This window comes from Egretta garzetta, unplaced genomic scaffold (genome assembly GCF_000687185.1).
Source record: "Egretta garzetta isolate BGI_Z169 unplaced genomic scaffold, ASM68718v1 scaffold368, whole genome shotgun sequence".
Lineage (NCBI taxonomy): Eukaryota > Metazoa > Chordata > Aves > Pelecaniformes > Ardeidae > Egretta > Egretta garzetta.
In genome coordinates this window covers 2,083,387-2,095,863 of record NW_009260684.1, presented here as the reverse complement: position 1 = coordinate 2,095,863, position 12,477 = coordinate 2,083,387, and positions in this window count along the sequence as shown.

Here is a 12,477-nt window from a genome sequence, read left to right as displayed (position 1 = left end):
AAAAGCTGGGCAGCCGAGGCGCTTAGGGCCATGGTTTAGTGGTGGGATGGCAGGGTTAGGTTAATGGTTGGGCTTGATGATCTTAAAGGGCTTTTCCAACCTAAACGATTCTATGACCACACCACGCATGGCTTCAGCCAAGCTCCTTGCAGCCCGCCTGGGGGCAGGTTTTGAGGTGCAGCCCAGCGCGGCGTCTTCTCACACCACAATGCACAACAGCAACATTGCAGATGAGGAGCTGGCCTTGGAGAGCTGCCTCCAGATGATCCAGCATCTGAGCTTGAGACACCTCCCGTGCAAGCAGGTGCTTCTCCATATCCAGTGAGACAGAGGGAAGAAACAGGGATGCAGCAATGATTACATGGGTTACTTATTCCCTATTAAATGCTCTGTGATAAAGAAATGAAGAGTCTGTCCCAGCCAAAATGCAACAGCTCAGTTTTTTAATGCCAAAACACATACATCGTCCACACGCTGATTGCATTCAGACATCCGCAGGCAGCCTACTGAAATCCTATTTTACATTTTTGCAAGAGTTGGGCATGGAGTTCAATTAACCAACCTGGCAGAATATAGAATAAAGAAGCCAAACTGCAAGAGAGCAACTCCAGGGCAGGCTGCATGTGTAAAGCCACTGAGCTGGTGTGCAGCATCTGGCACCAAGACTTTACATAAAACTTTTAAAAGGAGTGAAGCATCAGCCAGCAAAGTTTCCTTCAAAAAAACCCAACTCAGAAGTAGATTAAGGGAAGGCTCAGAAAGAGCAAAATCGCATGTAAAAAAAGGCTTTGCAGAAATGGAAAAATCTGACAAATTCTTGCTGTATCCTTGGCCCTTACTTTCAGTGGATTATTAAAGGGACGTTTTCCAGCTTTGAGAAGCTTGCTGGTTTTATTACCCGCTAAGACTAATTTTTGCTCTGTATAAAATGACAGGAATCTCTCAAATGTTAGTGAAACTGCACTAAAGCTTCCCTTGCCACCTGGTTTGGGTTTTTTTGGTGCATTTCTTCCACTTCTAGATTAAAAAAGAAATACTATCGACACACAGCTTCCTATATGTGCTTAATCATCTAAAGGATGGTTTTAAACTAAAACAGGGTAGGTTTAGACTAGGTATAAGGAAGAAATTCTTTACCATGAGGGTGGTAAAACACTGGAATGGGTTGCCCAGAGAGGTGGTAGAAGCCCCATCCCTGGAAACATTCAAGGCCAGGTTGGACGGGGCTGTGAGCAACCTGATCTGGTTAAGGGTGTCCCTGCTCCCTGCAGGGGGGTTGGACTGGATGGGCTCTAAAGGTCCCATCCAACCCAAACCATTCTCTTCTCTTGAGCATTAACAATCAGGGCACAGCTAATTCTATCTGCAAGGTTTTTTGGTGGAAGGGGCTTCATCCTCAGCCTCTCGGATTTATGCTGCCCTTTGCTGCTTCTGCTGTTTGGGAAGATCACAAGCAGAGACTCAATTGCCAACATAGTTGGCTTTCAAGGACCCATACCAAGACTGTGAGTTTGCAATTGGAGCCAAGGACAGAAACAGGGTGATGGGGCAATATTCCCTTTGCAGACTGACCCACAGGAGACCTGCAAAGACCAGCTGGAGCTTTTTGCCTTGTCCTGCTATTGCTTTCAGACAGAGAAAATTTAAATAATCCAGTTCTTTTGGTGAAAAATTACTTCTGTCTTCTTCACTCTCTATGGAAGGAGCCACCCAATTTGAATGAGCCCAGCACTTGGAAGAGGCCTTTTTTCCCATCTACCCTCCTGAGAAGCATGGCTCAGCGATATGTCAGGGGGACTGCTGGGGATTCCTGGTATTTTTGCAAACAGAAGATGTATGAATTCTGCAAAGGGCGAGTCCTTCAAAATTGTTTCCTCTCCACCCAGCTCCACTCCAAGCCCCAGCTGTTGGACCCAGAGCCAGCTGTTCCTCAAGCTGGGATTTCTGTAGATTTTGTGACTTTTTCGGAGTAGAAAACGTTGGATAAACAGCATACAAATGACTGCTCTCGGAAGACTAATGACAGAAGAGTTCATGGCTTCTCACCTTCTCCCCATCTGCTACAAAAGGAAGGGGGAAACAGAGAAACCAAAATACCAATTATTTACCTCCAGACTCTCAATCCCGCTGGAAAAGAGGAGTGGAGCCACCACAGCCTGGCAGCCCACGGGGGCTGAGGGGGTAAATGTTGTCAAGGGCTGCAGCAGCACCATCAGGGCCGTCTCCTCCTACAGCTCCTCCACAGGTGGCAAGGCAAGGCCGGGGGGTCTGGGCTGGTAAAGGGCACCTGCTGAGAGCTGTAGCCACCTCCTGCGCCTTGAAAATTCAGGATGGAAATGCAAGACTGAAGATGGGACAATACCACGGACATTGCCAGGGCTGACTGCTAGATTTGCTTTTTTTCTGAAGTAATAAAACTAAGGAAACATTGAAGACCATTGCATTTTCATTTGGCAAGGAACTGTTCTTATTGCCCATCAAGACGCATAAGAGTTCTCCTACCAGCTTACACAGAAAGCCCCAAACCAGGTAATTTAAACTCTTACAAAGAGGTTTCTGTTTCTGTTACAGCAAGCATACTATAGGATGAATCGCAAAGGCGCTTTTGTATAAGTATAAACTTCTGCTGAAGGAGATGAGAAACCACATCATGGAGACACCGCAATACCAATCCCCACCATATGCAAGGCCCGTCATTTCAACATAATTAAACCATCAGGGTTGCAGCATAACTAAATGTTTTAAAGAAAAAAAAAGTGTCTTTCAAATTGCTCATAAGATCCGCAAACCCCAATTCTATGTAGCCATTCCGCTTGTCCAAGTAGGCTTTAGTTTGCACTACTTCATTAACACATTTTAATTACACAGCCTGTAATTTACATACAGGAGATCATATTTACATACATACTGGAATTTACATACATACATACTGGAATTTCAGACAATACAGCAGCAAAGAATTTCCACTACATTCACGGCTGCTGCAGCTCTAAATCCACCCTGGCTGTGCCTATCACTTACATTCTACCTCCTAGTTAATTCGAACTAATGACAGCAGCTCTAACATCAGGGAAGGCAACAGCCTCACTGCTGGATAGGATGGAGCAGCTTCTTCGGGATCTCCTCTTCCTCTAACCCCTGCATCTTCCCCACTTCCAGACTACGCTAAAGCGGCAAAGGATTTTAACCTGAGTGACCACTCATTAACACTTTTTCCTCCAAATTTACCACACGTTTTCATGGAGCAAAGCCGCTACATAATGAAAGAAATGCCTTGAAAAAGAAGGGCCAGAGGAACCGGAGTAATCATCTCATCAGCAGACTCTCCAGCGGTGCCTTTGCTTTTACTTTTCAAGGTACGCAACTTTTCAGGAGATGCTAAAAATAAACCTAGAGTAGAAAAAAAAAAAATCACTAACCTCTAAGTCAGCACTTAGAAGATGAAAAGAGCACTGACTCAACTCCCGTAGCACCTAGAGACCTGAGGATATTCAGACTATGCAGAGATCCCAGAGCAATGCCAAGGCATGGAATCAGGAATTACAGAGCAGGCAGTGGGATCCTCATAAAATCACGCTGCATCATGCAAATTGAGACACCTCAGGTAACACTTACATCTCTCTCTCTCTTCCCAGTTCTTTATACAGAATCCAAAAGATTAGCTTGAGCTTGTTGTGACAATCCACTTTTCCAAAAAAGTCAATACATAATTCAAGGTATTTACTGCATTTGTTCTTTAAATGATGTACTTTGATCTCCACCCTGATAACAAGCAAGTAATTGAGGCTAGCCTACAGCACAGTGGCAGCATGTTATTCTGCAGAAAGGCAGCAGCCCGGTGTATTTGGCATTCTTACATCCCTCCCTATCGAACAGAGAGCATAACAGGACTGTTACAGGCTGGGGACTCCAGAAGGGAGAGGCTCCGGCATCCACACTTGTGGCTCCACCCCACAGCTCTCCCGAACTCTGTCAGTGCCACATCTTCTCATTTTTCTAAAAAACCAAACCAAAACAAAACAAAAAAAGACCAAAACAAAAACCAAACACCACAATTCTCACTCAACATAATTATTTTTAAAAATGCAACTTGTTAAAATACAAAGAAGCTGAGCTCAGCTTTTGACTTCAACACCTCTTGCGGCTCTAGAGACGAGGATGGCAGCGAGGGGGCAGACCCCTGCAAACACCCCAGGATCAGCTGGGCCATGGGCATCACCATGGCTGGGCTGGAAGAGGGGTATGGGTTTGTCCCACAGACAGATGCTGCTGCACGTCAGGAGCAGCCTTCACAGAGCAGGAGGTGGAAGCGAAATCAGTTATTGGGGGTTGAACTAGATGACCTCTAAAGGTCCCTTCCAACCCAAAACATTCATGATTCCCAAGGAGAAAAAAAAAGGTAAATAGGCACTAAATCATGAGTCTAAACCATTGACTCTGTAAGCTTGCCTCTTCCACTGACCCAGGGCCTCACATGGCTGGAACAGAGGCAGCTTTCCTCATGAGCTTTGCAAAGTTCCAGGGGTAACCAAAGAACCAAATAGAGCTCCCCAAAACAGCCACCCCAGCTCCCATCTGCCCAGTCAGGAAGAACATCTCAAATTAGAGACATCCATCACTTACAATAAAAAAAAAATGGCCACATACTAACAGTTCACAGCCAGTATTTCATGCATTATGACCAGAACCATCAGGCACAACTTGGTTCTTGCAGCCAGGAATAAGGAAGCAAAACCCACACAGCTCTTCTGAAGTTCAGAGACAAAGGTGTTTGCTCCCTCTCCTCTCCACCTAGCTGAAGGACTGCGGTCATGCAGAGCTGCCTGTTCAGGAGCAAGGTGTGACAGACAAAAAACCTGTCTCAGACTGAGCTTTGCCAAGACAAACGCCAGAATCACCAGATCTTGATTAAGCACATCTCTATGGAAAAGCAGCCTCCTTTTCCAAATAATATAGTAGCAGTTGTGGGGACTGCGTGGCCCAAGAGGTCACACTAGTCACTGGTCTGCATTCTGACTAACTCTAAAGTAATCCATAATTGTTTCTATTTAATGCATGTTTGATCATTTAGACGATGAATTTGGCAAGTCCCAAATTCAACTCCATCGTTATAAATTCACTACTGTGCTCTATGCTGGACTATGGACTCTAAGACAAGACCGTCTTATGATGGTGATGCAGATACGCCCTTAATCTCCTCTTGGTAAGGAAACTGCTCTGTTCTCATCATTGTAATAGCTGGTCATCACATTTATCCTAATTTGAATTCATCTTCCTAACCATGGGCAAAGGCAACCAGAAGTTTGTCCAAAAGCAACCTAGATAGAACCATAGAATGTTTTGGGTTGGAAGGGACCTTTAGAGGCCATCTAGCCCAAGCCCCCTGCAGGGAGCAGGGACACCCTTAACCAGATCAGGTTGCTCACAGCCCCGTCCAACCTGGCCTTGAATGTTTCCAGGGATGGGGCTTCTACCACCTCTCTGGGCAACCCATTCCAGTGTTTTACCACCCTCATGGTAAAGAATTTCTTCCTTATACCTAGTCTAAACCTACCCTGTTTTAGTTTAAAACCATCACCCCTTGTCCTGTCACAGCAGGCCCTACTAAAAAGATTGTCCCCATCTTTCCTATAGGCCCCCTTTAAGCACTGGAAGGCCGCAATCAGCTCTGCCTGCAGCCTTCTCTTCTCCAGGCTGAACAAGCCCAACTCTCCCAGCCTGGCCTCATAGGAGAGGGGCTCCAGCCCCCGGATCATTTTAGTAGCCCTCCTCTGGACCTGCTCCAACAACCCGCTCCATATCCTCCAGTGCTTCCTCTCCCATCACAATCCTCCCTTCCACCCATGAAACCACCTAACGTGCTGTCCACGCACCTCCTCAAGGTAGTCCTCATACTTGCTCCAATACCAATGTAACAGAGAAGCTCAGCCCATGACTGATCTTCAGGGGACTCCTTCCACAGCCACCCCTACCTTGCTAATCCTCCTTCAGTTTCTCCATTTTCTTTCATATAATTCTCCATGTGACACTGCCAGAAATCTGGAGAATTGAGACCTAAAGTGCTTCCCTTGTCTGCAAAATCAGCTCTCTCACTGAGTGATTGGGATAATTAAATGCAAGATAAATCCAGGTTATGTAATAAAGCAAGATAATCATCTGATAGACATCACCTACTCTTACACCTTAGCAGTAAACTGATGCAGTTTGGTAAACTCTGCTGAAGGTCCTAAGAAAGCCAGTGGGTAGGCTACCTGATAAAAGTTAAAACCTGCAAATGTTCCAGTGGTCACTCTGTCCTTACAACTTGATGGCCAAAGGCAAATTTTGGGGGAAAAGATGAGCAATGAAGAAGATTCTAAGAAATACATGTGGGGAAGGGGCAGGTGATAGTGGGATTTATCATGTCCCGTATTAGAACTGTGTAGGAAATAGAGGACGGATAGCATCCCATATGTTTCCAATACAAGTCGCAGTCTGACATACAGGAAATCTCACGTTACATGGATGTCTAGCAACCCTACCTCGTGGAACACCGTGGGAGCTGGATCATAGCCTGAATTCCTCCTCCGCTTCCAGCTGATATTATACACATTGAGAGCACACTGGTCAGACCTCAGAGGGTACCGATGCTCAAGCCTCAGCTTGAAAATGGTGGATAAGATCTACTGCGGTCCTGCATCCCCTCAGTTGCATCTAATATTCTATTAAGGCTCCAGGCAGGAGGAGGCTCCCAGGCTCATGTAACATGTGGGGGAAGCTCTATCAGTTCAGTAACTGAGGAGAGGAAAAATGTGGCAACAAACTCCAGGCCGGGCCGTGCCAAGCACCTCCTTAGAGCCTCAAGCAGACAGTTCCCAGTAACAGGAATCAGCACGTTGAGAAAGGACAGGGAGCGTCAAGCTGCCCAAACTGGGCATCTCTCCCAGATGGCTGCATAAATCACCCTGGTTGAGTCCTTGATGCCGTGTGCTAATGCTCCTTAGCCATTTCATTGCCCTCCTTCACTTGCATTGAACAAAATAACATTAGCACGGTGCAGTGACACCATATCCAGGTGACGCATCTGCCCGTGATTACCTCTGGTGAGGTTACTGGAGTCCCACTGGAGAGGTTGGTTCTGCTGGGATAGCAGAGCTGTCTGGGCAAGCTGACGGTAGCTTGATCTTTACTGCAGATCCCTCTCTGTGTTTTCTTAGGATTCCTGCTATTAGCAAGAGATGTTTTCATAAGGCAAGGAAAGCACATGATTAAAAGAAGAAAAAGTCTCTGATCTTCTCTGAGCGGAATGTTTGGCATTGCTTGCTCTTGCAAATTATTCAGCGTAGCATTGAGTCCCTAGCAGCACATATAGCTGCCTGCAACCACTTCAGCGGTCTGATCTGCTAGGACACTGCACCGATTTAGGCGGTTAAAGAGATGTTAATATGATTTGGAAACAAATACAGCTGTTACAGATGGGGACAGCTTCCTGAGGAGGGGGGACAGCAATACCCTCAGGGCAAAATATTGCACTTGCAGTGTCTCCTCCCTGCCACTCCGCACAGCACACCAAGCACCAGGACCATGCACCACCGTGCACCTTGCATGGTCCCACAATGCAGATGTTGAAGGGAGGATGGAGGTGAGCTTTCCTGGTGGCTGCACGTCTCCACTAAGAAACCAAACAGACCAGAACTGATCACTGTCGGGATAAAGAGCAATTAGGAGTCAAGGTGACAGCCACTCGTGAGGTGCTCTACATAAACACCTACAGGGTCAGCTCCGTAACTCCCTGCCATAAAATAAAGCAAATGGGTAGAGGTTATTTAAAATAGAGCTACTGAACATCAAGAACATGAGTTTCCTCAAAGGAAGACAGGAGGAACCTTGAAAGCCCATCAGGCAGCAATATCTTTTTTTGGTTTCTGACTTAGAAGGCAGCCTCAGGGCTAAACCCTTGTATCAGGGATGCCCTTTTCTTTAGCCAACCGAATTTCCTAGCGGCCAGCAGGCATTAAAAGCAAAAGGCAGCACTGCTAAGGGTCCTGCCTCACAGCTGTACCATGGGGAGGAGCACGGTGGGCTTGCCCTGCGCCTCGCAGCCCCGAACATGCAGGGAGGTGGGTGATAAGGATATCCAGACAGGCGCAGTCCCGGCAGACCCTGCCAACAGAAGTAAGCCGGTCCCAGATGTGCAGTGATAAATGCTCATCGCTGAAATGAAAGACGTGCAACCATGCAGGGACAAGACCCCCACTTCTCAGCAGATTGCACAGCGTGTTAAAACCAGTAATCGCAAACAGATCTGGCTTCTGCTTACGCCGGTGCGAGCTAAGGGTCAGCCCATGGCAGTCAGTTCAGTTTCATAGGAGTTACCCCAAGATAACAGAGTGGGATCTGTGCTGTGTCCCCCCACCCCACCACCCCATTAGGGTGCGAGAGGAGGCGCAGAGCAGAGGCCCAGCAGGACGGATCCCTCTGGCACTGCTCCGGGGGGAGGGGATGCTGCCAACCGAGAGCAAGGGACAGAAGGGGAAAAACTGCAGTGAGTTGCAGCAATTCAACAGCAGTTCTGGGGAAAAGACACCTGAATCCAGCAAGCCTTGAGGGGAATTCTTGTCAGCATGGGAAGGCATGCCGTGGTACCCCTCTCCTACACTCAGGAGCCAAGAAAAACATGTGCTGTGAAAACAGACACTGCGACAGTCACACCTGTAAGCAACGCTCTGCACAACCCAGCCCTCCCCAGGGAGCCCTGCCAGCCGCTCAGCCCATCCCACCGCGGGATCCCAGATCCAGCTCTCCTCCCTAGTGTTTCCAAAGAGTTTGGCTGCGTAGGAGATTGTCCTTCAGGAGTCTGCAGCATCTCAAAAACCTCAAGCCTCTCTAAGCAGTAATTTCCATCAATTATGGTTGTGCTACTCACTCACTTCTCTACCAAGATACCCTTAACACCTCCTTTTCAGTGCTCTCTCTAAACCATCCTGCCTGCAGAGTCCCCCGTAAGCTCCCCCCTTGTGCTGTGTCCCAGACACCCCAGGGCCATGGGGCTCCTTGTCCTCTCGCTCCCTGGCCACGCCATTCATCTTGTTTCCAACCCTGCTCTTTGACATCTTCTTGAAGAAGCTTCTCTGTTCCTGGCAGATCCACCGTGATCCCCATACAAATCTATCCTTCCCCACACCAAGCATTTATTCACTTGATGACCAAAAAGTTATTTCGTCTAGAATCAAAACCAAATCCAGCCAATACCTCCAAACACCCACTGAGACCTCCAGGGAGGTTCTCTCAGCTTTACCAACTGTCTTGAAACAACACTGGTAGCAAATCCTATCTATGATTTTAAAGCTAGCAAAGCTTCTTCCGTGACTCAGCCACTCATCTTTCAGGTGATAAACCCCAAGCATCCGCACATCCCTCCCCACATCCACATCCTGCAGACTGGAGCACCCACTGCAAATGACGGTAAATCTAGTCGCCGCCACAAAAAGGAAAAAAAGCAAGCCCTGCGTGCTGATGCATAGCTGAGCTGGCAGCTGATGCTCGGAGACCTTCACAGAGATGTGCAGAGCTGCACCCTCCAAACTCCGCATCCGCTCAGCGCCTCTGCTGCGCTCACCACAGCTGCACTCGTGCAGCGGCTGCATCAAGGAGTCGCTTCTCCTCCGCTCGGTTTTGCCACCCTTGATAGAAACCTCATTCATTTTTGCAGTCACCTGATGAACTAAGAGCGAAACTCCAGTATCAGGCAGGTTTCAAGGTCTCCATGTACCAGACATGGTCTGGGTCTGGGGTGAGGATATCAAAAGCAAGAAAATTTCTCACCCATTCAAGCTATCCTTAACTCTTTCCTATCAGGGCTTTTAGGCTTAATGGCAAAGGAGGGGGAGGAAAGGAAAAAAAAAAAAAAAAAAGAGGCACACACAGGCAGCAAGGCAGCCCCATCCTAGGCAGCCCCACGGAGGCGGGGAGCAGCCGGCACCCGGGGCCAAGAGAAAGGCAAAGGCTGCTGCCACAGCCAGCGGTGAGGTTTGCAGGCACAGAGCCAGACAAGGGGCTCTACGAAGCAAAACAGGGAGGGGAAGGAGGAAGGAGACAGAGAAAAACAAAAAACCCAATCACCCCACCACCCCCACCCCCTAAACACCCCTGCACTGAAACTTAATAAACAGCAAGAGTCTGCCTTCACCTTTCATAGACACCCGTCTTTATTACTAGTGGGCAACTGTATTTTTATCCTGTGGCTTTCTGTTTTTGCAGACACATTCCAGCACAAAACCAGAGACAATACACACCACCGAGCAGCCGAGTTTATTTTAAGGGATGTAACGTTTTCCTGCGAGGATGCTCTATTTGTGCCTGCTGCAGGAAGCAGGAAAATGGCAGGTGTGTTTCCATGTAACCCAGAGACACAAACCAGAACGCACAATGCAAAGCAAACGCTTTTGTCTTGCAAATCGCTGCTCAGTGCGCTGAAAAAGAGGGAGGGAGAAGGGTTTTCCCTGGGGCCTGTTTTCTAGCTTATTAGTCCTGCAGATGCTCAAGACCTACTTTGCCAGGGAGGAGATTCATGCCCACCGGCAGGAGAAGGTAGCAGTCGCAGTCTGCAGGCTTAACCGCTGCTCCCCATTTGCATGCATGTAAAACTTGTAATTGCTGCCGTACATGCTGTACCTTGCAGGAAGCCTGCGCCCCTTCCAGAAGCGCCCTTCAGCAACCAGCTTCTGGTGAGGCCTCACGCAGCAGCGCACACTCGGGGTAATTTGGAAGACAGAGCAAATAATTGTATTTAACATGTATATATATATCCCTACCCAGTTTGAATGCAGCTTCTTGAAGCCACAATGACTTCTTCAGCACACGGCGTCAATTTGACTTGCCCTTGCAACAGGCCCATTGCGGTTATTTCCTCTGAACTAGTACCTCCAGCACAAAAATACAGTAAACTTTCTCAATGTTACAGAAAGAAATTAAATAGTTTTGCTCTCCTTTGTTATAGCCTTCTGAAAAAAAAAAATGTATATACTTTATATAAAAATATATATATACCATTCTGCTCTGGCAGGTTATTACCTCCTTTTGCAAAAGTAAATGAGAAGTGTGACGTGATAGATGATAACACTTGAAGACAGCATTAGGTGTTTAAAAGGATAGGATGATGTGCCACAAAGGCTGCAGCAGCAAGTGTTAGTTACTTAGAAGAAAGTTGCCCAAAAAACCCTAAGTTTTCTACAGAACACTGGTATTTTAATAGAAATCCGAATTAAAAATATATTTATGGGCACACTAACACAAAGGGCAAAATCTTTTACTCAGAAGATACAGCTTTCAGAAAACAGAACTATTTTTGACTTTTTCTATTCTCCAGAACATTTTCAGAGATAACCCGTGAGTCTTAGTACTGGTTTCACTTTTTCAGGCTGCAGAAGACAACACTCCTCTGCCTGCTCCATCCTTCTGCACAGTCATCTTTTCCCGAAGTGTCCGACTATTTGTTACCCTGAAACCTTTTCCTGTTTTCTACCCACTACAGCTCATGGTTTAAGTTTTGTTTCATGGGAGTGCCGAGTTATCCATGACCACATGCCTGGATGGGCTGCAAAGCCATGGGTCTGATCTGGCCTCCAGGCAACACCGCCCTGTAAACCCTAAGAAAACAAGAATGTCTGTGCATAATTCAGAACAGCAGAACTCCCTCTAACTCTGAAAATTTAAAAATAAATACTGCGCTTTCTCTCTAAATCTTGTTACACATGTGCCACAAAGATGGGCAAAACGACTGGCATGGAAGAGTTTGGGAAACATCTCTGAAAGTTGTTTTCTGCTGCCAGGGTGCCGTGACCAGCATGCAGAGGGACTAAACCCCACCCAACATATCCAACTCGCCCAATACAAACTGTTCCCTGAAGCTCACCACCACCACCGATGGGAACTCAATGATCTCTCACACCCCAGCCCTATCAATGCAGCACCCACGCATTGAATCATAGAATCATTTAGGTTGGAAAAGACCCTTAAGATCATCAAGCCTTACCCTAACCCTGCCATCCCACCACTAAACCATGGCCCTAAGCACCTCGGCTGCCCAGCTTTTAAATCCTTCCAGGGATGGGGACTTGACCCCTTCCCTGGGCAGCACCTTCCAGTGCTTGACAACCCTTTTGAGGAAGGAATTTTTCCTAATGTCCAGTCTAAACCTGCCCCAGTGCAACTTGAGGCCGTTTCCCCTTGTCCCATTCCCCATTCCCTGGAAGCAGAGACTGACCCCCCCCGGCTCCCCCCTCCTCTCAGGCAGGTGTAGGGAGCGATGAGGGCTCCCCTCAGCCTCCTCTTCTCCAGGCTGAACACTCCCAGCTCCCCCAGCTGGCTCCCCAGCAGCCTTGGGCTCCAGACCCCTCCCCAGCTCCGGTGCCCTTCCCTGGACACGCTCCAGCCCCTCCATGTCCTTCTGGGAGTGAGGGGCCCAACCCTGACCCCAGCATTCGAGGGGCGGACTCC